General features: G+C 45.3%; 1 pseudogene; it reads left to right on the top strand.

The window, feature by feature from the left end:
• Positions 1-199: 199 nt before the first annotated feature.
• On the top strand, positions 200-17,920 carry LOC119453605 (E3 ubiquitin-protein ligase RING1-like; annotated as a pseudogene).
• Positions 17,921-27,471: the final 9,551 nt, after the last annotated feature.

Genomic DNA, 27,471 nt, shown 5'->3' with positions numbered 1-27,471 from the left:
GCACTCATTACGACTTAATTTTACGATGACTCGCAAGCACCGGCCGTGTTCTATCACAGAACACCCATTGTTCTGCCCCCATCTGACTGTGCCTCTCGCACTGGACTGCTGATAAGCAAGCATAACAAAACTAATAACATCCTCGACAAATCGCACCAGGGCTTCCCAGTGCACACCAGTGCGCTTTACGCACAACGTGGGCGCTGCCGTCAACGCTATCATCATCGCCATCTCCGCAACGCCGCTTGTGGCGCCTTCGCGCGGCGAGCGTGCTCCAGCGAACAGCAGCAGCGGAGTTCCGTGCCCCTTGTGTTGGGTGTCGGTGTCGGGCCCGCGGTTCTCTGCACGGAGGGGTAGCAACGGGTTGTGATCAGCGCGCTTCAACATCCAAGATGTCGTCGTCGGACACCCAGGCGACGAACCGGACTTGGGAGCTGAGCCTGTACGAGCTGAACAGGACCCCGCAGGAGGTCATCACGGACAGCACCGAGATCGCAGTGTCACCGCGCAGCCTGCACAGTGAGCTCATGTGCCCCATTTGCCTGGACATGCTCAAGAACACCATGACCACCAAGGAGTGCCTGCACCGCTTTGTCAGGAGTGCATCATCACGGCGTTGCGCAGCGGCAACAAGGTGGGTTAAAACTCTGGCCGTGCCTCGCGCGAGGGAGCGGCTGCCGGCAGCACGCACTCCGGCGTTCGCTGCTTGCTTGACGCCCCACCAGAGACCACCACGGCGCGCGCACTCGCGCGTGGTTTGCTGTAAACAATCGACCGTGTGCGCTCAGCTGCGGGCTAAAATTGCGCCGCCGGCCCTGGGAGACCCAGCTGACGGGATCTGCGCGATTCCTCTTCGAAACGTGCGCGATACCCCCACGAAGGCGGCGGCACTCGAAATAGGGATGGTCGCGTCGAACCGCGGCTTCCTTTCACTCTTGCGAAACTGCCGGACGATGCTGAGGATGCGTCGCCCGTAGTGTGAGCGACCAGACAGCAAAATAAAGAAAAAAAAGTTGCAAAACGATTCAACATCTAGTTAACGTTGATGAAATAGAGTGAGAATGGGTTTTATGAGCCATAGAATTAATTCGGACGCCCGCAGCGTCTAAACAACATCGTCCCAAAACGCTAGCTGTAATGAGGGAAGTGTACGAAAACGCTCCCTTACAAAAAAAACACCGCTCCCGATATCAGCAGAAGCACCGGTAAAATATCCATCTACGGCATCGGCGCACAATTTAAACTGCACTATCTCTGGGATTGGCCCACGAAAGAGACTACAAGCATATTCGATATGGAAAAGTGGGGGTAACTCGCTAAGAAAGAAATATTGATTCCCTTTGGCGCTTATTTTATTGTGTAGTTTCACAGCGCCGGGTGGAAACGAGGTACCACTGTCGGTGATTCACACTGCATGTATCAGATTTATGGAGATCGTTTCTCTCGAGAACCTCGAGGTTTGCCATACATGGCGAAAGTTTCTACTAGTCTTCGTGTTTAAGTCTGCCTAGCCGAATTCACTTAGATTCGGCTTCCAACAGCTGTCAGTGGTGTCAGAAGGACCTCTTTTACATGTCTTGTGGTTGCAAGTACATTTTAGTACATACGCAGAATGTCGGCTGCCAAAATAGAGACACCCAAGATACCACGGATCCTGTGCACAATTTGATATCTTACACTAAGTGTTACGGATGGGCAATTGAAGAGCAAGCCAGATCATCGAGCCGCTTTTTGTAAAGAATGAGTGAGCGGCAGTCTTTTAGAGAGGAAGCCGCTTCTCTTCTTCAATGAGACGCACCTAGCTGTTCCGTCTGAGCCAGTTCTTCCAGGTGTGACTTCAGCAGTTAAGTCTTTCTTTGCATTCCAATCGTTCACCCACGTTAATTCAAGTTCCAGTCAGCGCTCGGTTTCGCCAGAGACGCACTTACACCAGCAGTCGTCGGCGAGGCGGCCTACTCATTGGCATATCGTTACAGTATCAGAAGCATTTTATTGCCAATATCAGATAAGAAAGGTTGACTGATGTTAAACCTGTGTGCTCTTAAACTAAGAAATTATTAAATAGTCAGCCGGAATAGTCAAAATGCCTATAACATGCTTATTCTACTCACGTATGTTATTATTTCAGCACCAAATAAGCACACTATGCATGAAACAGGTTACAGATTTAAGGCACACGGTGAGCCATTCAGATGAACCAGTTCATTTCAATGAGCTGATCCGTTCCGAACCACTCACTGAAGTGAGCCGTCTTGCCCATCTCTACGAAGTGTCCTAGTGCAGCAATTAATGTCAAGTCTACAGCGGAAAATGGTGTGGTCCCTCAAATGGAAGGACTGTCATTTGAAGTGTAACTGTGGGCTGTGTGCCACACTGTATCAGACACTGATTATGCTGATACCAGGTGTCTCTAGTCTTCATTGGCAAGTATGAAATGTTCTGATAATTCAGGTGTATGCTTTTCTGCAATGACATGCATTTTTTGGGGTTGTAGATTTTTTTTTTGTAAAGGCTATTTCATATGCATCAATATGGTCACGTGACTTCAAGATACTCCCCGTTAACATGATATGCTGGTTCCACGTCTTCTTCCATTGCTAGTGGCACTCTTGGAAATAGTCTTCTCTTGAGTGCTTTATCAGAGTTGTTTCTTTTTTAATTGTTGCAACAGCTTCAAAATTACATTTCTGTAGTACCAGTTTTGTTTGTGGAAAATAAGAACGTTACAGGGTGCTAAATGTGGAGACTACGGAAGGTGTTCAAGTGCAGCGATATAATTGTATGCTGAAAACCTATGCACTGTCAATTGAGAATGAGCAGGGATGTTGTGGGGCAGAAATTAGCATCCCTCTTTCAACGAAGTTGGTCAAACATGATGACCGCAATATTTCAAATGCTTCAAAACTTCCTGATGCTGATGCTGGGTTCTCAGCATGAAATTCACAAGATGAAAATTTGGGCCCAGTTTTTCCTTCTAGCAATTAGCCTGATACTGTAAAATTAATTAAAATAATAGTTTTGAAATAATGCTCTATTAGTCCGAAATTGTTTAAGGTTTCTCTTTAGTGTCCCTCTAAATGAAGTTTACGCGGTTTATTTTGGTTGCCAGGTGTACACAAAGTACCTTTATGGAAAGGAACATGCAAATGTGTGGGCTGTGTTTCGCAGAAGCCACTTACAGCACCGCCATTAGGCGGCTGGGAGAAGTTTGACAGATGCTACGAGCAGCTACAGGCACTGCTTCAAGTTTCTCTTTACTTTGAATGTGGCCATGGCTTAGTGTGTAGTTCATCCAGTGGCCTGTAGCTTTGCTGCGATTGTTCAGTTATCATTCCTGCATGCTTAATCCATTTAAAACACATGTCATAGTCCATATTTTTTCTTTTCGGCACTAAAAATCTTTTTCTGTGGAATAGCAACTCACCCAAACATTCCCCAACCCGCCGTGGTGGTGTAGTGGCGTTGCGCTGCTAAGCTTGAGGGCACGGGATCAAATTTCGGTGGTGACCGCATTTCGATGATGGCGAAATGCAGAAGTGCCCATGTACCGTGCATTGCACAAACCTCAGGTGGTCAAAATTAATCCGGACTACGGCGGGCCTCATAATCAGATCGTGGTTTTGGCACGTAAAACGCCGTAATTTAATTTTAATTTATGGTTACGATTCTTTCTATATTATGCTGGTAAGATATCTTTGTAGCTGTCAGCGTAAAAACAAGCGCTGCCGCAGCTAGGCTAGAACTACTGCCAATTTGTGAATGCGGTGAATTGAGCTATTTGTAATGTTACTTTACTCGAACTTAAAAAAAAAGTGCGCCAATGGCGGGAATTGAACCTACACTTTTTTTAAGTAAAAGGCAGAGACAGTACCACTACACGAAAGTGTAACTCAAGGGGGCATCTTTCTGATGGACATTTTCTGCTGTTGTAAGACTCGTTCAATTGCCTATGCAGCACTTTTTTTTTTTCCTGGGTCTCATCTTGTTAGGGTATTTTTATGCTACTATTACCAAGTTATACACAAAACTTGGCTCTCTGACAAATGCGCAACCTGCGGTTGCTGCAAAAAAAAGTGCCTTTCTTTTCAAAACTGCGGATGATCACTGTATTGATCAAGTAGGTTGGTGTTGACATTGACGTGCATGCACCTGCAGTGTAATACAAGGGTCGTAGAGAATTAGTACTATTCATGTTCCTGCTGCCAAAGAAGACATCACTGCACCTATTTTCATTGAGAACTGCTCCGCGTCCATCGGCTGCCAAAGCCGCAGCTGCCACGGCTGTAGCAGTTGATCTTGTCTACATTTATTGCTTGTGTGTATTTATTTTTAAGGTTATCCACATTACTGTGCAAATGTATGGTGTTAAAACTTATCTTAACGAAGCAACATGGTTCTAACATTGCCAATGGCGTTGTGTGGGTTAGCCAATCCGATCGCTTGCCCGAGTGACATCACTCACCCACGCTGCGTGCATGGGAAGGGGTGTCTGAAAACTCGGAGGAGTGGTGCCGCTGCAATCAGTAGCGATGCAAGTTTTTAAAACCCTAACAATAAACTCGTGCTTTATGCAGAGCACTTAAATCTGTCTTCGAATCATCAAAAAGGTCTGCCCTACCGACTCACTACTTTCATACATTTATCATCGAAATTGTTTCAAGGATCCTTTAGGGATAGCAGCAACGCCAGAATTTGCGGGCTTCAAAATTTTTAAATCAGTTGCTGCGCCAGATTTGGGTAAGGGAAGTGTTGTTACTGGTAACAGCTGTGAAGGGCAATGTCAGTCTAATGCTGAGGCATGCTCAGGTGCTGTTGCTTAGGTGCTGGTCCTAGAGAAGCACGGCCCTTTACACCTGTTCTCCATGCAGGAGTGCCCGACGTGCCGCAAGAAGCTGGTGTCCAAGCGCTCGCTGCGAGCGGACCCCAACTTCGACATGCTCATTGCCAAGATCTACCCGAGCCGGGATGAGTACGAGGCCCACCAGGAGCGCGTCCTTGCCAAGCTGAACCGGCAGCACTCGCAGGCCCTGGCACACAGCATCGAGGAGGGCATGCGCATGCAGGTTAGGCTTGACCACAGGCTGTGGACTTGGGCAAGCTGGTAACTTGTACCAGGGTCTTTCAAAATTTTATTTTATTTTACTGGTCGTCAAGCTGTGGGAGAGCTTCATACGCTGCTGAATGTGACTGCACGGTAGCGCCACCAGTTACTCGGCAAGTGGCGCAGGAGCTGGGTGGTGCTCTGGCGTGGTCTTTTCGTTGCAGTTTACGCACTCTTTCCGCCTTTTACCTTGTGCGAAGAAGCTTGAATAGTCCTCGGGACTTTCACTAACGATGCCAAAGACTGTGTCGTATCATTGCTCATCTACAACTTTTCAAAATTTCTCATTATTAGTGATGGATACAATATCATCGGAAAGTTCATTCTATTCTTTCAATGTTCGTGGCAGAAATTATTGTAAAAAAAAAAAAAAAAAACATGTTAACATGGATAAATCCTACTTTTATGCTGATGATCAATGCGCTGTGCTTAATAATGTGGTTGTGACATGGATTTCGGATCTAGAGTAGGTTGGTGATATAGGTTATCACAAAATGATAGGCGAGAAATACTCGACGTGTTGCCAGTGATTGAAGGCCCAGACTTATTGCATACACGCTTGCAGCACGGTTGCAATTGCGAAAAATAAAAGGACTTGTAATTTTGGATTAGTTCAAAGAAATGTACATTAGGCTTTTGTGAAAGGGGTCATAGCTAGCATATTCTAATTTTGGCCTTAAAAGGGTTTTATGACGTAGCAATAATAAAGGAAATGGAGTGCGAGAAAAGTTATGGTGCAAATATCCCAGGAAGCAATTGGCTCTGTTAATTATATATTCAACTTGATTCCATGTTATATGCACGCCTCAGTGTTTATATTAACTTATTGTTTCTAAGCCTAAGTTCCAGCCTTTATTATGTTCAAGATTTTCTCGTAAGAGTTATTCTGAGCTAAATTTCAGAGCTGCATTAATAATGTAAACTATGCCAGATAGTAAGACTAGTGAAGTGCGCTTGGTTGTTTTTGTAAAACCATGATAGAGTTGCCTTTGCCACACACCCTTTGCTGACAGCAGCAAAAGTGCCACCCTCTGTTAGGGACCATCAGGTGTAAATCTATAATGACTCTTCGACATGTAACTAAATTGCAATGGCATTGAAGCACTGCACAGCTGCTTTCAGGGGCATTTTCTGGCAAGGTGGTTGCTACCATGCGGGATTAGGTACCCTGTAGTAAACTTGTAAAGTTAAATCTGTCAGAAAAATCAGCTGTTGCATGGCAGACCATTTTAGGACAATGATCCCTTTGCACCACCAACAGTCACTAGAGTGCTCTGCAAGCTATAATTTCACCGCGAAGTTGTCTGCCAAATCGACCCGACAACACTGGTGGCCATCGCAGCGCAGCCTCCTTTTCTGCAGTGGCGCCCCTAGCGGTAGCTTCTGTCCCTAAGCAAACTTGGCCTGATATTAAAGGACTCAGCTTGTACCTAAACTTGCAACACTGCACTCGGGAAAGTACGGAAGGGGAAAAGGACGGGCACAGTGTGGTCCACTGTGAAAGGAAAGCTGACATATTTTTGAAGTTGTAAAGATTTTACCACAAGCTTCTCATGCACAAAACGCCTGCTGTGGTGGCTTAATGGCTATGGTTGCACCGCTAAGCACTAGGTCGTGAGTTCAATACCCGGCCGATGCAGCTGCATTCCAATGGAGGCGGAATGCAAAAATGCCCGTGTACCGTGCGTTTGGTGCATGTTATAAAACCCCAGGCAGTGAAAATTCATCCGAAGCCCCCCATTACGGCGTGCCTTATGCATTATGACGACATTATGCATCAGCCTCATGGTTACCGAAACAAACTGGCTTGCAGAAACAAGCATTAGTAAATTAATTGGAGCAATCTAGTGCTTGCCAGCGCAATGAAATCCCGATAATTCGAAATCTGTTACATTGAATTCAAGGATAATTTTAAGTGCTCTGTTGGACCCGGCAGTGTTCTATGTATTTGAATAGAAAAGAACTGCCGAAAATTAGGACTCCAAGAACCATGCAATTTTTTTTTTTTTTTCTTTAAACAGTACCTCTTAACTTCTGTGGATCGCTTTTTAGAAAAACCTGAGCCAAAGGCATAGGTTCGATGCGTGGTTGCATGTCGTAAAAATGACGAGGAAATGCACGCGCGTGAGAAGCCAAGATTGAAACAGAGCAAGCAGAGTGGCGTACACCATCCTTGGCCTAAATGGAGCAGGAGCCTCCAGTGCGTGCTTCATCACGTTACCACGCGCCCACCTGCCCCCTCCCTCCCTCCTTCACATTACCGTGCACTCACCTACACCCCCCTTCTAAGACGTGCTGGATCTCATCATCTCCATCATTATGCACACTGGAGTACGGCACGTGTTGAGCTGCCATCCTTCTTATCTCACTCTCACCCATTTCCCCCCGCACCCACAGCAAACGACGCCTGAGGTGCGATGTTATTGCACTTCGACTTTATGCGGAACCTTGGCTTCTTCCGGCACATTTTGCAAGCTGATAGAGGAATTATAAACTTTTCAATGTGAGCCCAGTGATGGTTTTGGTTTTGCATGCTGTACCGCACAATTGATTGTATGCTATATTAAAGGGGCTCCCCTTAGCTCGAACTCCGTTTTATTCCACTAAATTTCTGGCCCCCTTTGGAGTTGGAACTAATGCGTTTTTTTTTTTTTTTTCTAACCTTAAGAGGGGCTTGAACCTTCACTTAACGCAAAGAAAGTGACGAGTCCTAAATGCTTACCTGCCAGTTCTCCTAAATTGTTTCTTAGTTTACCAGTTTGGTCTCGTTCTACGATTTTACGAGTACTGTGTCATGTTTTGGGAAAAATTAAGCTCTCTTTTCGGAAAATTTATAGGTGTTGAAAGAAAGTGGCACAAGATTGCAAAAAAATGCATGCAAAAGAAAAGGTGTTGTAATGCTTCCACCATCTTCTTGTGGCAGTGCAAGACACCGTATACCAGCAGGATACTTGCTTTGTTCCCGAAGCTGGCGAAATCAGCAACAGCAAAGTCACTCAAAGAGAGAGAGAGGAGGAAAGGCAGGGAGGTTAACCAGACGCACGTCCGGTTTGCTACCCTGCACTGAATGTCAATTTCACCTTATAGTGTGGCTTTACAGTAGCAGGTGTTGTGATGCCGTCAAGCCACACTGTAAGGCGAAATGTCCAATGCCGTGAAGTCACGCCTAAAGGTAATATTCACCTATAACCCGCATTTCGCGTGTTGAAACTCCTTTCCCCCCTATTTCATGGTCACCATTTTGTGTTTTGGCTGTGTCGGGAATTCGGTATTTCCGGCAATTCCCGCTGAGCTTGTACAATCCATTGGCTACCTTATATTGCCGTACATTAATGTGCACACTTAAATTTGTTTTTGTAGGTCCCCCAACTGCACTCTCGCCTTATAATCATGACCGCCTTATATTCGAATGTTCGAATGGCAAACCATTGTTAAGAGTGCACACGTCTGCCAGTAAAGGTATGTTCAAGTGTGTTTTGGGCAAAGTCCTTAAGAATGCTTGCCATCCTTTCACCCTCCCCTGATTGGCAGGACCTTAACTAATTTTAAAGCTGACAGGTTGACAGGTACGCAAATGTCACGTCACTTCTCTTTTAAAGGGAACACGTGTGTAAAGCATGTGGTGAGTTTTTCCCTCTGGCAAGTGTGGAAGCCCCCAGCTTTGCGGCCGACTTGGGTGAGCTGGCACCGTTCTGCACCATAGTGGACCGTACTGTACAACAAACAGGGCACTGACTTCTGGCTGTTGGTGGTTAAAAGCTTAACAGAATGTATGCAAATATTGCAGAACATGGCAAGAGATCGCTTGAAGCGGAACTAGACAATCTTGTCATGAGGTGGTGAAGGCCTGTGTCTGAAGGTACGAGATTGCTTGGCGAGATAAAGACAAGGACCGAGCGCTGATGCAGTCGTCATGTCCCTGATGAGACGGAGACGATACAGCATTTGCATCTGAATCTTCCATGTCAGCACGCTAGATGGGCTGTATAAAGGGGGGAATAAGGCAAAAAGGGGAATAGCACTATAGTTATTTTAGTGACTGATTTAAAGGGACTCTTATCGTTTTTCAAGGACCTCCTGTTTTGTAGCGCAATAGAAAGCCTAACCTTTGAAGTGTCTAAACTTGACACTGAAATTATGACCCTAATACCCATCAGCACTTAATCAGTTGCAAAGCCATTGTATTTCTTCTTTTTTGGTCGCCTACAATCTCTCGTTTCCTACAGGCTCAGTCATGTGTAGGCTGTGTCTTTCAGTTGGCGCTGCTGCCGAAATCCAAGCTTTTTGTTCAATGCTGTAGCAGGCACATTGCAGTGAGGAATGCCTACATGGTGCTGTGATGATGGTGGCCCACCTGAAAAGCGCAATGCTCTTTTGGCATCCTGACCCTTGCGCCACTCCCACAACGCTACTTGCACTGTTGCGTAGCACCATGTCAAGAGGGCACACTTGAGGGCCGTTGATGCACCACTCCGTTCGTCTACACGAAAGCAGCACCACTTTTCAAACGCACTAACTGAAAATAAGAAAGAAATCCACTCTTTGGTGTAAGAAGAGTTGGCAAAAGCAGATAGAATGCAGTTTTGAGTATCCAAGATAACTCTTTCCTGATTGGATTTTAGGTCACGTGACGGTACACTGTTCCACCTTCAAGTAACCCCGTGTGTCACTTTTGCACCACTTTCATAGCCAAATTAAAAATATGATTCCGTGTTGATTCATGAAAAGCATGCTATTTTCTATCAGTGTGACACATTCCTGCCACATCCAAAGACATTTTCTGAGTGCTAGACAATCTCTTTAAAATGGCGAATTGAGTCACCATCTAGTCTGGATTGTACACTGTGTACACCACAGGAGGTTGTACTAAAAGGAGCCCAGGCAGAGTTTCGCTTGAAAGCGCTAAACAGCTTGCTGCTGGAGAAGGCTGGTGCAGCAGCTTCTTTGCTGTTACTTTCCTTTTTAAAGGGGCCCTCGAACACTTTTCAAGCCACCGTTTTTCATTAGCAAGTTCCATAGGTTGACAGTTGTGAGAGGTAAATGCATCAAGAATGGCAGCAGTAGGGGTCCAGGGAAAACAGGGGAATGCGGGAGATGGAAATTCAAGACAATGAGCAACCTTCTCTCCCCTTTCTCTCGGTCGTTCTCTCCACCACCTTCTCTCCCTTTAGAAGAACCCTACCTACATATACTGTGTCGAGGAGAGCATATGTCGCCTTGAAGAAGACAAGTCCACTTGTTGAAACGTTGGCTCTTGCTCTCACCTTGTTCTCGTGTTGCTCAGCAATAGGGGTAGAAAGTCCAAAGTTATTCAGCTGAGAACTTTCAAATACAAGAAAAAAAAATGCATGCCCTCAACTGAAATTTTACATGGGCTTCTTACCACCCATTTCTCTCATCCGCTGATGTACCCCCTTTCCATCACCCCCCTCTCTGCGAATTGTAAGAGGTGAAGGGCTATGTAGCGGAAGTTCGCACACACGGTTGCCTACATGTTATATGTTCACGGATTACGGTTACTCCGGTGTGCTGATGGAGTCGTTGCAATGGTAAAAAACTACCTTTGCACATTCTAGCACATTTCAGGTTTGCCACTACTGGTCGAGCAACTGAGACTGGGCAACATGTCTTTTCTTTAGTTGAACTAGTACAGCATAGTTCACACAGCACCGCGAACAACAAAAAGTGTGCTGCAATAACAATGTACTGAGGGTAGAAACCTGCCATGGAAAAAGGCAACAGTGCGACAAGGCTGCTCACGAGCATACACAAGCGAGAAGAGAAGCTTTAGTGCTCAGAGGCGAAGTGATTTGTAGTCGTAGTGATTTTGCTTTTCTTTACGACTGTGTTTGCGTTAATGTAAAATAAAATGTACAGCAAACAAAAATAAGATAAAACCTGAATTTATCACGTTTTCCTGTAGTGCAGTGGTTATCTGCAACTTCGTTTTTAACCAATCACGAAGGAGCAAGTGGTGACGTCAGTGATGCTTATGGTGAGCGCCACTAGGAGATGATGCGGTTGGCAGCAATGCAGTAGTAATTAAAATATTAATTTCGATATTGATGCTTTGACCTACGCTAAAGGCATCTCTAACCGTTGGTCTAAGCAGCTTGCAACAGAAAGACGAGGGCTCCTTTAAGACCTCTCAGATAAAGATGCGTAGGTGCGCTTCAAATGAAATGGAGGAAACACACTTGTCATGGTATTTTGGTGCGCTCAACAAAATATGAAAGGATCAACGAACTGGGTGTGTATTGTTGACCGATTAGGACGCAGTCATTTCATCACACTGTGTGTTGCTTCTACGCAGGCTCTCAACCGCAACCAACGCGTGCGCAAGCACGGTGGCGACGAGAACAACGGCAGCAGTGGACCGGCAACCCCAGCGCCACCGCGTGCGTGTCAATGCCGGCTTCTGGCGCAACATCAAACAGTGGCGGCCACCAGGTCGCGAGCACTGCCACCCCAACCATGCCCACCTCTTTCTCGGGGGCGGCTGCTCCTACGGCCAGCAGTACAGTGCAACAGCAGCAACAGCAGCTGCAGCAACAACAGCAGACAGCAGCAACAACACCAGCAGCAGGAGCAGCAGCAGCAACAACAACCACAACAACAGCAGCAGCAGCCACAGCAGTTGCAGCAGCAGCAGCCGCCACCACGTCAGACACCGACCCCCGGCAGCTGCAGCGATGCTACCAACCAGAGCAGCACCAGCAGTGGGCTCCTCGCAGCCACGCAAGAGGCCTAAGACGCAGCAGGTAGGGGGGTTGGCTCTTGCCGCTACCACGCTGCATGCAAAAGAGAATTTTATTGCACTTAGCATTCTTAGCCTACTACTTCACCAACTTTGGCGTGCCGGCAGGTCTGCTACCTAGCCCCATAAACGTCACTCTCGCTCGTGAAACGAAGAAAGGTAAATTACATGTCTGACTGGTAAAAGTGAGAAGGAGCACTCTTCTCCCCTGACATATAAGGTTTTGTGCCTGAAAAAGACACCTATGCAATCGCTGCGTAGTTTATTCCAAGTCCGATATGCTGAATCCCAATTCTACAGTGCCAGTCGGAAAAAACTGGCTGCATTTAGTGAAGCTTTCTTTGTGGTGGGTGCTGTCATGCGTGAGTGTGTAATAGTAATGCAATTAACCATTTTTAGCCTAGTTCCCCACTGCAGACTCTAAAAAGTGTATTCAGCCAGGCAATGCGGTGTGTCCCTGCGTTGCTCCAATCCTAACCACATTAACGTTGACAGTCATCTTGAGATGGGTACTTATGTCTAGACATTGGACACCGTAGACTTTTGTCATTTTGAAGTATGCGAAGTAATGTGAATGGTACTAGCATCACTGACATATTTCTGACCTTTGATAAAAGAACGATTAATTTTCTCGTGCGAGGGTGCCAATACATTGTCAAGTGCAGTTAAATGGTGAGGGTTTAATGAAGCCGCAGAAACTTGAGTGATCTTTACAGTGGCATTGCACATTCCCTGCTGAACCCATTTTGCTCACTGCAAGCCCTAACAATGGGAATTAGTAGTGCATGTGGCACAGAATGAAACAAATCTTTAACGTCAACTAAGAAGGCCGGGCCACTGGGGGCTGGCTTGGCAAAAACTTGGCTGCATCTTTCGTTAACATCAAACGGGTCATCCACCCCAATACACTGAGATGCCTTACTAAATGCTGGCTAACGTTTGCTGCCAGGGGCTGAGCTCACTACCGTTTAGGTGCATTGTAAGTTTTTTAGAAAGGATTTATGAGGTGTAGGGTTACAAGTTATTCTGGGTGTAGTTGATTAAATTGCAAGCTAGTAGTTGTGCTAGAACCTTCCACCACACTAATGGCACCTTCAGTTGATCTTTTCAGAGTGCCATTGAAAGGCGACAAAAGTTCTGTTGAAGACGGTAGCCAGTCTTTATTACGAAAATAAGCATGTTCCGACCGCAATATTTCAATGTTATCGTTATTAGATTGCTTGAGCACTTTATTACACAACCTTTGTATCACTACTGGAGCACTCTGAAAGGATTACTGAAAGTTGCAGTAGGTGTCAGTATTGATTCTTAGATTATACTCTGCAAGGTAATTATTTTTTTTTTTTTTTGTAGCCTGTATAGCAAATTCATAACTACTCTGTACTCTGTCTTGCTAACTCCATGCGGAGTAGCGAAGGCTGGGGCGTGTGTTAGCCAATCGGTAATGAGAGCCAACTGTGTGTTCTGAGAAGCTGGGACGGAGACGCTCGCCCGCGACGCACCACTGATTTTTAAGTGAAGCTTCTGCAGGTCATCTTAAGCCCTTCAAGGCCACGCTACTATGCTGATATTTGACCAAAAATGGCCATGTTCCTTACTGCTGAATTGCGGAATTCATTTCGAATGTCAATGCAGACAATGCTTTAACTGCGTATTAACGAAATTTCAAAACATTAATTGCATAAGTCAACAACATTGACATCGCAATACAATAAAATGAAATGCATCAGGAACAAGAAATTGAAAAGTGTATTCAGTGGAGCTGATCTTCTCATTAGCTGTTTGTACCTGGAACTCGCAGACGAACCCAGCTTGTCCATGGCACAGAAAGGGTTAGTCACCAAGCATCATCGTCATGTGCCATCATCAACGCAGCTGCACATTTTGTGGCGCTCGAGTCTCAAGCAACGAAGAGAATGCACTCTTGTCGCTGGCCGGTCTGGACTCCGTAGCTGCCACTCTGCTCACGGCTTCGTTGTTCACATTGACTACACTTCCATTCAGTCAGCGTCACGTGGAGGGAAATCATCATCAGTCTATATTTATGTCCTCTGCAGGACGAAGGCCTCTCCCTGTGATCTCCAAGTACCCCTGTCTTGCGCTAGCTGATTCCAATTTGTGCCTGCAAATTTTCTAACTTCACCACCCCACCTAGTTTTCTGCCGTCCTCGACTGCGCTTCTCTTCTTTTGGTATCCATTCTGTAACTCTAATGATCCACCAGTTATCCATCCTACGCATTACATGGCCTGCCAGCTCCATTTTTTCCTCTTAATGTCTCCTCGGCTATCCCCGTTTGCTCTCTGATCCACACCGCTCTCTTCTCGTCTCTTAACGTTAGGCCTAACATTTTTGTTCCATCGCTCTTTGTGCGGTCCTTAACTTGTTCTCAGGATTCTTTGTTAACCTCCAAGTTTCCCCCATATGTTAGCACCGGTAAATGCAATGATTGTACACGCTTCTTTTCCACGACAGTGGCAAGCTCCCAGTCAGGATTTGGTAATTCCTACTGTATGCACCAATCGGTGGGCACTGAAAGTGATGTCTCCGAAAGTGATCGTCCGAGAATAGGTCCCCTGATTGGCTGAGGCGACCCTCAGCTTTTGCTGCACCACGTGGAGTTGATGAGACAGATTATAGGTACTCTCCATCTATCGGCAGCCGATTGGTTATTAACCGAGCACTGTCACATGCGCTAGCGAGCGCTTCCGAAAGTGCTCGCCAGTACGAGCCATGTGAGTTTGCCCCTCAGGCCGCGACCTGCTCCAACGACACGGAGTCCGCCGGAGGGGAGACCGAGGAGACAGACGCGGAGGACGGTGACGCCGCCCTCAACAGCGAGATCGAGCTCGTGTTCAAACCGCAGCCGCAGATGATGCTGGAGGACTCCAGTGCGCAGGTCCGCTACATCAAGACCACGGCAAATGCAACTGGTGAGTCTGCACACTAGTGCGACCAGACTGCTGGGCACCTTCCGCATAAATGTGCAAGTCATTTAACTTGACTTTGCAAAGTTTCGTGCCTAAATTTCTCCACTGTGTTGCAGTTGTTGACTGTGTGATTAGGCAACTGCTCCTTACTTGCTTTTTCGCCCACATTCCCACTTACATATTTACTTAATTACTCACTCACCTACTTGTTTACTCAAGTAATGTAAAGTACTTACTCATATTGCTTTGCTTTGGTAAATGCTGTTTAGGGATACATTCAATGCAGGTGCAGGCAGTAAACACGGCAAGAAATGTAGCAAGGTGATGCAACTAATAACGCAAAACAGTAAGCACTTCACACTTGCGCTCATTGCTCACTACTGTACACCGTGGTTCAGTTATAATGGTGTTTATCAAACACGGTATCAGTAAAAATTCCTACAATGCCAATTAAGCCTCTCTTGCCAGGAGAAGGTAAGCCAGAAGAGACTAAAAAAAGTGCTGCTGACAACGTTGCTTTGAGGTTTGTGCACCAGCTTTTTATGACATCGTGGATTTTGACTGCATGTACTGTGGCCTAGTTAATTCTTCGTCTGTAAAAAAGACTATATTGCATACTAGAGCAAGAAGATACTGAACTTGTGGGTTCAGTAAATGTTCCTGAAACCTGCCAACAGCCCAAATACAAAAAAAAATACTTTGAAATCCATGATGTCAGACTGTCGTATCAGCACTGGGGTTATGGCACAAATTTTCACAAATTTAACTTTGAACCTGACATTTACCGTTCATTTCCTGTTGCTGCAAAATGAGCAAAAATAGTCTTGAAAGAATCCTTTATTACTCTAAACTGATGTAGTATAATAAGAAACGAATTGGATAGAAAAGAATTCTTGGGTAATATGGCCTCTGATGCATAGGTAATTTTCTAAACTGGTGCACCCTTCCAGGGTCTTGTGTAGGATGCGATTCCATGCAAATGGTATGAATTTTGAGTAACCTTTTTTTAGGCACTGGCGCATGCGTGGTGTTTCATCATTGAATTGAATTGAGTTTATTAATCACATGAAGATTTGTACATTCGGTATGTATAAAGGTGGGGCCCTATAACTCTCGCAGGAGTTGTGTCGCACTTGTCTCAAGTCCCACATCAATGTTTGCTGTTGACTGTATCTGTCATGCTATTGGTCCATATCTTAAACTCCTGTAACAGAGGAAGATTTAATGTCACTAGAAAAATTGATTTGCATGAAATGACATTTGCCTTCAAGATGACTTGGCAGCTGGATGAGTTCGGGTTACTAATCCTAAAGTGCTTCATAGCCTTTTCATTCTCCAACAAAGATTGCCACAAAACAATATCAGGAAGAACAAAAGCAACACAGTACGTGATGCAACGAAGTTGGATTTTAAGTCGCGGTTTATTTTCTACACACAAAGCTGCCACATGTTTTACCTGATCAGCAGCAGACAGCGTCACTGCACGTTCATCATGTCCATCACATATATTTGAGAACTTCTTGTATGGATGGACTCACATGGATGAGTGCCGATTGATTACTTATGTAATGTGATCTGAAAAGGTTTGGATATATCACATGATTAAGCTGAATTAAAATACAGCTATATTCGAACGTGTTTGACAGACGCGTTGCAAAACGTTTTTTGCTTATTTTTGGTGCACTGTCATTTTATGCCTTTTTTGCACTGTCATTTGCAGTGCATCTTATGCACTGTCACGTTACACCTTTTTGCCGTGCAACAGTGCATGGAACACTGCTTCGAAGGCATAGAATGTCATTACCTCAAATGACACTAAATTTACCCTTGTTACAAGAGTACTGTCACGCATACTTGTTCTGCTTTTTGCCGGTGACCGTTTCTGACCGGATCATTGCTGTATCTGAGACTTTCTGAACGTTGTTGGTCTTGTTGCCAATTCTAGAGCAAGAGAGCGTTGTCTAATCGGATTGCAGGTGCGACGCGAATATTGTTGTACGTTCTGGAATGTACTGAGATACACGTATAAATGGCAGACGGACTTGATTCGCGAATTTAGATTCGACGACCATGCTCGCCGCAATTGTTGCGATTTGGGTGTTGCATGTCTTCCTGGGCACAAGTTTTCCCAATCATGAGTTAGATTCCGAACTCCCTCCAGTGACATTTCATATTCTTGCACCCCTGCTTGTGCTTTAGACTGCAGTTTGTTGTAAATAAATAAATAGAAATAAGTTATCATGATAGTGGTGATCTTTTTTCCGCCACACACGCAGTGGACCACCTCTCCAAGTACCTGGCGATGCGTTTGGCCCTGGACAAGTTTGAGCAGGACGCGTCAGCTCCCCGCAGTGTGGCGCCGTTCGTCATCTACATTGCTGTTACACCTGGCCAGTTCACCCCCCTTCAGGTAGCATGACGCTTGATCAGGTCAACGAGAAGTACTGGAAGGTCAACAAGCCCCTGGAGATGTACTACGCACACCGGAAGGCTTGAAGCGGCATCAGTAGCTCTCTCTGTTGCCTTGCAAAACTACCAATGTGCTGTGAACTTGCGTGATGTGCGTGCATGTGTAAGTGTGCATCTCTGGCAAGACACGTCGGCATCGTTGCGGCGAATGGTGAAAACCGTTACGTGGAGAAGCCGCTCTGGTGTGGAAGCCGTGCAGCGTTAAGTTTACCTTTGACCCCCTGCCGCATGAGAGTTTCTCAATATTACCTGGAGGGAAATTTGGTTACGCGGTGCTGTTGCGCGCATGGGAATGCCAGGAAGTCCAGGTTTCGGGTTGGCATCTTTTCATCAGAGAGCCAGGATACCTTGAAGACGCGTCTGGAGAACGGCATTACGTTTGTCACAGTGGTTAGGTGCCTACTAATGCAGTGTGTACAATGGTGTCATTTTTTTTGTTTTTGTTTTCTTTCTCTGTTATGTAAGAGCACTTTTGCTCAAGCATAAGCACTTGTGTCACGTTTATTTATTACATAGCGCACGTATTGTACAGTTAAATCAAAGATGAAAAAAAAAGTTGTGGCAGGCTATGGTACTGGGGGCCGCTGTAGTTGAGAAAAGATGGAATCTGCACTCGCTTGCACGTCAATTTCATTTGTATACTTATGTTATCTTTGTTTACAGAGAAAAATGGAATCTACACTCGCTTGCACGTCACTTTCATTGTACTTATGTTATCTTTGTTTACAGAGAAAGGTGGAATCTGCACTCGCTTGCAAGTCAATTTCATTTGTATACTTATGTTATTGTTGTTTACAAAGAAAAGATGGAATCTGCATTCGCTTGCACATCAATTTCATTTGTATACTTATGTTATCTTTGTTTACTTGTACTATATGTGATTAAACTTAGATGAATTAAATTTCAATCAAGGATGCACGCCATGTTAATCAAGCCTTTCTATTAAGATTTCATTCGAAGAAAACTTTTTTCTTTCTTCAGACGTAGCCATGTTTTAGGCCAGCCTGCATTCATGACAAGCCGAACCGCTGTCGAACCACTTGTATTCCGGCATTCCATTGTAGTGCCCGTTGAGAAACTTGCATAGAAAGTAGCATCAGATTTCCCACTGGGCAATATTGTAAAAAACTCTTATACCCTTCCTCACCCCATCTCCCTTTCTCTCATTTTTCACCCTCCCCTTTTCCTTGTGTCTGTGAAAAGTGTTCAGCATCAACTCCTGGAGCCTACATGTGTGCAAGTTGTCGGTGCTGGGTTATGCAAGAGTGGACTGAGTGACGTGTAAGAGGTACGGGGTGTCGTTTGACGATTGGCAGTGGCAGTTGAACTGACTGCAATCCTTCGAGGCAACAGCCTTCGAAGACAGCCAAGATCTTGAGCACAATGGATTACTGGCTTATTGTTCTGCCACTGATTGTGAGTCTATGATTTTATTATTTTTGTTTTCCCAAGGAACAATGAATTCTATAAAATGATCAGTTTCTTGTGTGGTAGCATTGCAACATTGTAAATATTTTCTGATGGCCAAAATACAGTGCTCAAAGCATTTCATTTTTTATTGTTTTACTTCTCTGCGCGGCATTTGCAGTGCAGCAGTTTCCGCACCCAACAAGATCGATTGTAGGAGGAGGTTAGGCTCCCTTAACAAGAATGGTTTGCATTCTGATCGGCTTAACTGCCGATTCATGTTGATTTCAGCAAGCCTACTACATCAACACAGCCCTGCTGAAACCCGTTTTCACTATTTTTATTCCACTCGTATAAATGGATTATGGGTGCCAGAAATATGCAATAGATTTTTGCAAAGAATGATGTAACTCTCAGGTGGGAACCATGTGTAACCGATATCAATAGCTAAATGACAGAATACTGATTTGTGTAGTTAAAAGCGTTTTTAATAAGTTAATGTTTTTAACTTATTTTTATTGCAATAGCAATTATACTGACACTCGAAGTGTGTTTGCCTGCAAAAGCAACAAAGTCAAATGGATGCGTCGTCGCACACCGCTCAATCAGCCCTGTCGAAGCCAGGGCAGTGCTCTTGCTTCCGGTGCTGGCATGAATGTTGCGCGCACACGCATTGGCATTCGTGCTTTGCAGCTACGTGAATAACACCGTGGTTCATACCGCAGTCTGAGCGAACAGTAAATTTGAAGCTGTGAGCACCAACGGGTTTTCGTCGTGCATGCACCTCGTCCACCATCAATGCGCATTGCCTCCAACGCTGCTGAGGCACTGCTGGGCAGCAGCAAATTCGCCGGCTGCTGCGTTGCACGAACATGTCACCCCGCACATTGCTAGAACATCGGCCAACAAGTTTGAACGTACGGCTAAACATTGCTATTGCTGTCAGTGCTTCAGGTTTCCGGCCAAACTGCCAATTTTCTTCTCCCTTGACAAAGATGGCAACCCCGAGGCACGATATTCAAAGAAAGGAACTTTGGTCTTCATTTCTGCAAGTTATAAAATAATTTTTCTGCCAAATCACAAATGTAATCAATCATCAACCATTATGCTTTTTTTTAGATAAATTTTATATTTGTAGGTCCCCTGAACCCTTACAAGGGTTGTACCAGGGGTCCATTTGTTGACAGTAGGGGTCAAGGAACTGCAAGACGAATAAACAAATACATGTATTTGGTAATTTTTGTTCATCATGACATACAATGTTCCATATAGATTTTGGAACCACTTTTTATCAGTATTAACTAGTTTGGGCTCTTTTGTGTCCATTTAGCATTGCATCCAATGTTTGAGCATCTCTAAGCCTACTAGAGAGTTGTCATTGTGGGGATAATGTAGCTCAACAAGCAGGACATCGAATTGTTTCATTTAGTTTGTTTAAACTAACCAAAGGCAAAACACTGCTGCATTAGGAAGTGATTTTTGCTCTCATGCATTGCTTTGTTCAGCTTTTCATGAACATGTAAAAATGCCACAGGACTTCTTGCTGAGAGGTTTGCTTCTCAATAGGGAGGGTGTCTGAATCATCTCCAGTATTTCTGGACATGCACACGTCCACCATCTCTCGATGGCAGCCATGCTCCCTGTCGTAACTGAATGGGAAACAGATGAAAACAGTCTCTCGTGAACAAAATGAGTTGCCAAAAATGACTTGCGGTTTGTGGGGATGCGCGTCTCCTGTAATCCGGCTTCACCGCGTAGCTAAGTGCCGACGGCGGTCGTGGTGGTTGCGGCGCATTGCGAGAGGTGGCGCGAGTGTCGCGATGCTGGCACCGGCGGGGTGACTTGGGAGAAAAAAGGTCGGAGGCGCTCTCTCTTTGGCTGGGGATCGGCGACCAACACGCACGGACGCTTCGCGCGAGGCTAAGAGCAGGACACCGGTATGGACGAACACGGATCGTTCGAGCGCGCCACCGTTCGCGTGACTGTACACGTGAACGACTAGCGATGGTGTCATAGCATGGGGCGAACGTGTTCGCTCGCTATCGGGTCGCGGTGAGTCGGACTTACTTGATTTGTCGCGCGCCCGTGTTTCTTTTCGAATATAAGGGGTAACAGCACTTGATGAAGTATGCAGCGAGGCAGACAGATGCAAGTGGTGAATGTTTGGAATGGTTCAGCTGCATTGGAGTTGCAATTGCTGCTCAGAGGCACCAGTTGCTCAGGAAATGTATGGAGTAGCTAACTCTAAATTTTTCCGGTCTTTCAATAATATTACCTTGTTTCAGGCAGTCTGTGCATTTGCTTTCTCGATTTAGGCAGCATTTCATTGTTTGTAGAGTCAATATGTGAGACCCCTTTAAAGTAATACATGATGGAGTATACGAGGTCTGTTAGAAAAGTATCCGACCTTATTTTTTTTATTTTTTGGTACATCTGATGGATATGAAACAAGCGCGCTTGCATCAGCCGACCTTGAACATTCGTGCGCATGTGCAAATTTTTTCCCGCCTGCCGATTTCGTTAGTCGCTGGGACACAGCATTTGAGTGAGGTAGTGCGCAGTGCTCTCGTCATCTTTTTTTTTTTATTGCAAGGAAAATGTCGGAGCGAGTGGAGCAGCGCTACTGCATCAAATTTTGCCAGAAACTGGGCGACAGCCAAGTGGAAATCATGAGGAAGATTCAGACAGCATTCGGTGACGATGCTATGACCAGCACACAGATTAAGGAGTGGTACAGCCGGTTTAAAGACGGCCGCACATCGGTGGAGAGAAAGCCACGCTCCGGTCGGCCAACAACATGCCAAAATGACCAGGTCATTGCCGAAGTGAACGCTGTGGTGATGCGGGACTGTCGTGTGACTATCCGAGAAATTGCAGGAGAGGTGGGCATGAGCACTTTTTCTGCACATTCCATTATGATCGAAGATATGGCCATGAAGAGAGTTGCGGCGAAATTCGTGCCGAAGCTACTCACGGTGGAGCAAAAGCAACTTCGTGTTGAAGTCTCACAGGACATGCTGAATTCCACAAACAGTGACCCCGACTTCATGAACACCATAATCACTGGTGACGAGTCTTGGGTGTATGGGTACGACCCGGAAACCAAATCCCAGTCGTCACAGTGGAAGCATTCCACGTCACCAAGACCAAAGAAGGCCCGTCAAGTGCGCAGCAATGTTAGAGTGATGCTGACTGCTTTCTTTGACTCACGCGGTGTGGTACACCACGAGTATGCACCACAGGGTCAAACAATCACCAAAGAGTACTACAGGGATGTCCTCCGTCGCCTACGTGATGCTGCGCGGCGCAAGAGACCGAGTTGTGGTCCACAAGAAATTGGCGCATCCATCACGACAATGCTCCTGCACATTTCTCGCACTTGATTCAGACTTTTTTGACGAAAAACCAGACTCCTGTAGTTCAACATGCTACTCTCCTTACTCTCCTGATATGGCCCCCTGCGACTTCTGGCTGTTTCCCAAAATCAAGAGGCCATTGAAAGGAGTGCAATTTCAGACAAGAGAGGACATTATGGCTGCAACGACAGCTGAGCTAAACTCCATTCTGAAGAGGGCCTTTTCGGAATGCTTCCAACAATGGCAGCGCCCTTGGGAAAAGTGTGTGGAGTCCCAAGGAGACTACTTTGAAGGTAATTAGGTTTCCAGTGCTCCAGTTATGCCAGTTTTTTTTCTTTGGCCAACGGTTGGACACTTTTCTAACAGACCTCGTATATCCCTAGTTGTAAACATCTTGTGTAGTAAAAGTGTGAATATATTATTTTCCAATACGAGTGACACACATGCAGGTAGAGAAAGAAAAAAACAAAGGCGTTATCAACAATTAACTTGTCTGGCTAGCATTAAGGCACAATACTGCATGCACAGCTTTTGATAAACGTAAAACAAAGTGGCAAAGAACAGAAGAAGGCACATACACAGGCACCTATATGGCTTTCTTTTGTCTGCTCAGGCCCCTGCTGAGCTAGCATTACTGCATTAACATACCGAATGTGCAGTTTCCTTTCTAGTCTTCCTTCAGTGGTTATTGCACGTCTTTTTCACACCAGTTATGTAGCAACTAGACCAGTAGCAAGTTTTACTATGCACTTCTAAGCTTGTTCTGTCTTCACATAAGAAATACCACATGAACATGGTCTCATAAATAGACATAATCTCATGATGATACATGATGAAACACCTTATCATATACTGCTGGAATATCCTTTGAAAATATTTTACAGTGTAATTTACGACAGCATATAGTCGCACTTGTCCACCATGATGCACAAGAATGTCTACGTACTCGTGCAGCTTATGTACGTAGTCGAATCACCCTACAACGAACGCCGCTACAATGAAATTTCTGCCACAGCGAAGATTTTGCACTTCCACATCAGCTGCCCATATGAAGTACACTTAAATCTCGTTATAGCGAAATGGTTTATAACGAAATAATCTTAATTCCCCTTGAAAGTCCCTATAGAAGCCCATGTGTTTAAAATTAACGAAAACGTTTTATACTGATCAAGGGATATAACGAAAAAATTTCGTTCCAAAATGACAATTAACCGGCCACTTTGCACACAAAATACTGATTTGTTAAAATGCGCGGCGCTTTGAGGGCCTCTTAATGTACCAGTTTAAATCTCCTGCGGCTACGCTGCACCGGCAACGCCCCCAAGCCAAGCTAACCAAGCCAAGCTGGCCAAGCCTAACTTCTGTTAGCGTGCTGTGCGCACTCGTTTCCTTTGTTTCGGAAGTGGGCGTAAGTCTGTCAGCCCCTTTGCTTTTTACGTTGTGTTGCCGGTTACACGACAGGAAAATGACTGACGGTAGCAGCTGCTCAAAACGAAAACAAAGTTATCGCTCTGGATCAAAAGGCAGCCATAATTGGAGCTGTTGCATCAGGGACGAAGAAACGCAAGTGGCCAAGGACTTCGGCATCGTGCCGAGCCCACTTTCTACAATTCTCAGCAGCAAGGAAAATTCTCAGCATCACTGGCGCTGTTGCACACGGCGTAAAAGGTATGCGGAAGAAGCTTCGGTCTTCCTGCCTTTGAAGCAGTGGAAGAGGCACTGTTCAAGTGGTTTTCGGAAGCACGGGCTGCTAATTTGCCCCTGAGTGGGGCACTACTCCAGAGAAAAGCCAGAGACTTTGGCGGGTACGAAGACGGCGAAGATGGCTTCGAGATAGCAGCGAAGCATCAAACTTTTTCGCGCCATCTACTTGAAAGGCTACGCGGTTAGCGTCGAGCACAATAAAATCAGCTATTATGTTTTTGTGTTTCATCCCAGTTTTTCGTTGTTTTTCGATTAGCACTTTACTGTAGATACCAGTAGCGCACCCAGGATCTCCGCCAGGGGGGGTTGACAGTTTGCCAATACCATCTAAACACACTAATTTCGATTTCTTCACGGGAAATTGTCAAAAAAATGCGCTTTTTGCGAGTGTGCAGACGATTGCGCGTCTTACATCTTAGTTGCAGCACTCAAATGCGTAAGGAAAGAAAAGGGGTTAAACAAAAGGGGGGGTTAAGTCGGCCTCAGGGGGGGGTTACAACCCCCGAATCCCCCCCGTCGGTGCGCCACTGGTAGATACAGCAGCTCAGCTGTGACAGGAGCTGATACCTCTGTGATGAATTACCTGTAATTAGTCGTATAATCATTAGTCAGTGGCTATAACCAACTAATGGGTATAATGAAAAAAATTCGGTGCCCGTGCAACTTCGTTATAACAAGATTTAAGCGCAATACAAAAAATTGTCTTCATAACGAAGGTGTTTTATTCGGTATTTCCGCTTCAACTAACTTTTCGAGAACGAAACTGGGACTAAACTGGAACTGCTGCGTAGTCAAATTAGAAGGCCCTTCAAAGCTGTGGCGATTGTATGTCCGCTTGAACGCGGTTTTCGAAAACGAAATCAAATTCAAAGTACCAATTTGAGCCACTGCAATCCATAGCCACGCGTGGTAATCACGCTAGGGTGGCTAGAATCACGCGTCTGCGTGAGACTGCACGGGTACAGTGCGGGATCACCACAATAGCTGCCGTTTTCTCTTTGGTTGTGTCCGGTCGAAATAGCTACGCCATCAAAGAAGCGTAAATTTCTCTCGAGGAGGAGGAGGTGGCACATATGATTGCCGAATCAGAATTCAAATACCTTAATGATCTGTAAAAATTTGCAGACATATAAGGGCTTGAAAATGTGCTTTTCAGACTAAAGCTTTTCAAGGTATTCAAACATTCATCTGAACTCTACATCGGAAAAAGATGGAACAGAAAAGGAAGCAGAATTACCAGTGTCTTAGATGAACCAACGTCGGAAAATAAAGCACATGGAACTTAAGAACTGGCTGACATATTAAATTTCTGATGCATATATCATAACAGAGGTGTTCACTGGCAATGAGCAATAATACTTGGAAGTGCCATCACTGATATTGTACTGAGCATCGAAGATAATAAATGCCAGGATACTTTATAAACGTAAGAGAAAGATTGTTTATTGACGAACGACTGCAACGGAGGTTATCACTATAAGTGCAAACAAAAGAAAACATATATAAACATTAGCAATGCACTCATCAAGCACAGTGATTGATATGGTCCTCCAGAAAAGACTGTCAATTCGTAGTGAAGGCCAGTCATTCAACTGCAGTTAAGGAATGCTTCCATGCATGAAGACAATGACACGACAGAGTATCAAGAAAAAAAATTTTAAAAATAACTACTACACCCAACAGGCAATAAAAGGCGAGATGAATAGAGCAGATCACATTTTGCATGCCCACAGAACATAACTGCATGTACCAGTCACACACATGAAGAAAACTCCCCACGGTACAACCACTAACAAGAATATCACACATTCTACAAATCCTAGATAGTGGGAATGTGAATATAGCATAACTATTCTACTAGTCATACACATGGCACAATAAGTAGGGAACAAAAGCGTAGCCAATAATGAACCTCTCACACCAGCCGCAAGGCACAATACTGCATGCCTTTTGCCTTTGGCAAAAGAAATGCAGTATGTTACTGATGGGAGCTGCATATGAATGCCTTGTTCACCCCCTCCTGCGTTGGTCAAAATGTCAAAGTACTAGCACCTAACAGCACCGTGACCTCCTCAATGAGAAAGCTGCATCTGTGCTCCTACAGGAGTCATTTCTTTTACCAAAGGCTGTACATAATATAGCTGATAAAACTTATCACACTACGACTCAATAAAGGTCCACATGCCAGCACAATGTCCTCGCAAATTCACAGCATGAAAATGAGTGCGGACTGGATACCATGACACTATCAATCTATGGATCTTTGTTCTTCAGTTTGAGAGGACCTTAATCCACTTGAATATATACAAATGTATTGTGGGAATAGGCACTGCAATGAAGAACATGCTACCTGGTATTGATGCAGGCGACCATAATTCAAAATCATGTTTTCCAATCTTCTTCTTTTCTGGGGTTTTAGGTGCCAAACCAGTTCTGATTATGAGGCACGCCGTAGTGGAGGGCTCCGGATTAATTTTGACCACGTGGGGTTCTTTCAATGTGCGCTACAACACAAGCACACGGGCGTTTTGCATTTTCGCCTCCATTGAAATGCGGCCGCCGCGGCCGGGATTCGACCCGCGATCTCATGCTCAGCAGCACAATGCCTTAGCTGACTAAGCCACTGCAGCGGGTATGTTTTTCTATCAATCACCCTTCACTAAGGTTAACACCATAGCACAGTAAAATCTTACACAGACTACCTCTTATTTCACGAGAAGAAAAAAATAAAGAAGTACATAAAAACATATGAATGTCAACATTTGCTTCCTGATACACCAGAATGCCATGCAACATACTGCGCAGGTATATAGATTCATAATGCACACCTACATGGCTGGTGACCTACTCGGGGCTGTCATGGTGGTGTGTTTTCATATGTTTCCTCAAGCGAGAAGAAAAAACAAAGGACTTGGAGCAGACGGTGCAGCGGTATGGTCGCTTGCCTGAATGGATGCACAAATGAACCTTCAGGTTGCATGCCTGAGAAAACCTACGATTGCACAAGTCGCATTTAAATGGCCGCTCACCGGTGTGGATAAGCAGGTGTCTGTTAAGAGTGCCCTTCTGCGTGAAGCTCAGAGAGCATGAAGGGCAGTGAAATGGCTTCTCGCCTGAGTGAAAGCGCAAATGCTTAGTCAGGTTAGATTTTCCGAGAAGCTTTGAGGGCACAAATCACATTGAAATGGCCGACTCACCAGTGTGGACAAGCAGGTGTCTGTTAAGAGTGCCCTTTTGCGAGAAGCTCAGAGAGCATGAAGGGCAGTGAAATGGCTTCTCGCCTGAGTGAATGCGCAAATGCGTAGTCAGGCAAGATCTTTCCGAGAAGCTTTGAGGGCACAAATAGCATTGAAATGGCCACTCACCAGTGTGGACAAGCAGGTGTCTGTTAAGAGTGCCCTTTTGCGAGAAGCTCAGAGAGCATGAAGGGCAGTGAATGGCTTCCTCGAGTGGATGCGCAAATGCCTAGTCAGCAAGATTTTCGGGAAGCTCTGGGCACAAATGGCATTGAAATGGCGCTCGCCAGTGTGGACAAGCAGGTGTCTGTTAAGAGTGCCCTTTTGCGAGAAGCTCAGAGAGCATGAAGGGCAGTGAAATGGCTTCTCACCTGAGTGAATGCGCAAATGCATAGTCAGTCTAGATCTTTCCGAGAAACTTCGAGGGCACAAATCGCATTTAAATGGGCTCACCAGTGTGGACAAGCAGGTGTCTGTTCAGATTGCCCTTTCGCGAGAAGCTCATAGAGCAT

The sequence above is a fragment of the Dermacentor silvarum genome, chromosome 5 (genome assembly GCF_013339745.2).
Source record: "Dermacentor silvarum isolate Dsil-2018 chromosome 5, BIME_Dsil_1.4, whole genome shotgun sequence".
Lineage (NCBI taxonomy): Eukaryota > Metazoa > Arthropoda > Arachnida > Ixodida > Ixodidae > Dermacentor > Dermacentor silvarum.
Note: the sequence above shows the minus strand (reverse complement) of the source record. Positions and strands in the feature narration are given on the sequence as shown.